The 1,894-nt window shown below is 29.1% G+C and overlaps 1 long non-coding RNA gene across 1 annotated transcript; it reads right to left on the bottom strand.

Annotated features, from left to right (window-relative positions):
• Positions 1–876: 876 nt before the first annotated feature.
• On the bottom strand, positions 877–1,651 carry LOC129916290 (uncharacterized). Its single transcript, XR_008772425.1, has 3 exons — positions 1,471–1,651; positions 1,343–1,405; positions 877–1,267 (listed from the first exon to the last, which is right to left on the bottom strand). It is a non-coding gene; the product is annotated as an uncharacterized LOC129916290 (long non-coding RNA).
• Positions 1,652–1,894: the final 243 nt, after the last annotated feature.

Raw genomic sequence — 1,894 nt, forward strand, 5'->3', positions numbered from 1 at the left:
GTTTTGAACATTTTTGAAAAAAAGTGCATCTAATGCATTTTTACCATTTCTGATGCAATGCCATTGCATTTTTGCTCCCAACTCAACGAAAGAATTACCTTTAAGCTGTTTTGAACATTTTTTGAAAAAAGTGCATCTAATGCATTTTTACCATTTCTGATGCAACGCCATTGCATTTTTGCTCCTAACTCAACGAAAGAATTCCCTAAACTGTTTTGAACATTTTTGAAAAAAAGTGCATTAAATGCATTTTTACAATTTCTGATGCAAGTGCCATTGCATTTTTGCCCTTAACTCAACGAAAGAATTACCGTTAAGCGGTTTTGAACATTTTTGAAAAAAAGTGCATCTAATGCATTTTTACCATTTCTGATGCAATGCCATTGCATTTTTGCTCCCAACTCAACGAAAGAATTACCTTTAAGCTGTTTTGAACATTTTTTGAAAAAAGTGCATCTAATGCATTTTTACCATTTCTGATGCAACGCCATTGCATTTTTACCCCTAACTCAACGAAAGAATTTCCATTGAGCTGTTTTGAACATTTTTTGAAAAAAAAAGTGCATTTGATGCATTTTTACCATTTCTGATGCAACGCCATTGCATTTTTGCTCCTAACTCAACGAAAGAATTACCTTTAAGCTATTTTGAACATTTTTGAAAAAAAGTGCATCTGATGCATTTTTACCATTTCTGATGCAACGCCATTGCATTTTCGTTCTTAACTCAACGAAAGTCTAGCTAAATGGGAAAAGTGCATTTGATGTCTATTAACTATTTGCCAATATTTCTTTTGCAGTTAACTCTTGAGGCAGTTCAAAATTTCTTTAATCGAAACCTCCATACGAAATCGATTACCAACAAAATATATCGGTTTTTGTTTAGTAAAGACCCAAACCTAATTTTTGTAAATCGATTTTGGTTCGATATTCAATTTTTTTTATTTTTACAATTCACAGCCACTTATGGTCAGCAGTTGAATATAAGTAGCGAATTTGATGAATATTTTCAGTGTCATCGACTTGAAAAATTAAAATCGATAGAACGCAAAAAAAAAAAAAAATCGATAACAAAAATAAAAATAAAAAAGAAGAACTGAAATTAAAAATGGACAATATAATGGATAGAGCTTTTTTTAGAAATGTAAGTTTTAATTATATTAATTTTTATACCATTAATTATAATATTTAAATATTTTTAATTAGTTTGCTAGCATGCAGTGGTCAAATCCGCGGCATTGGTTCAGGAGGCCAAATAATTTGGTAAGCTATAAATGAAAAATTGAATTTTTTGTTAAATATATATAAAATTTTTAATATTTTAATGTTTAGCAACAAATTACCATGGTCCAAGAACCTGTTCAAGCCATCGAATTGATTGGGGATGGACCACATGTGCTGGTAAGCTGTCATTTACATATATAAAATTTATTATTTCTTGAAATTTGGTCTTGAATCTTCATTTTTTTACCTTTTTTTAGCCCAACTTAGGCGTGGTATATTATCCACAACAGCATATAATTGTTTCAAGGAGGAGAGTGGCCAGAATACGGCGTAGGGTCCATTTCTCCGTAAGAAAATATATTTTGACATTTAATTTTTTAATAATATTTTTTATTTTTTGATATTTGATTGCTAAGTTTTTTTTTTTTTTTTCAGAGATTTAATTTGTTTCTACAGTGGGTGAGGAACAAATATTGGAAAGTAGAGCGATGGCTTAGGAGGAATTTCAATAGGAAATCACTAATGGCAATATTGATCTCAATTTTCTTTCTTATAGGATTAATTGTTTATTAATTTATTTGATTACTATATTTTATTTAATTATTCTTTTATTTATTTTCAGGTTCGATGTTTTTTTTTAATAAATAATAACTTCTTTTGCAGTTTCATTT

Source organism: Episyrphus balteatus, chromosome 3, assembly GCF_945859705.1.
Source record: "Episyrphus balteatus chromosome 3, idEpiBalt1.1, whole genome shotgun sequence".
Classification (NCBI taxonomy): domain Eukaryota; kingdom Metazoa; phylum Arthropoda; class Insecta; order Diptera; family Syrphidae; genus Episyrphus; species Episyrphus balteatus.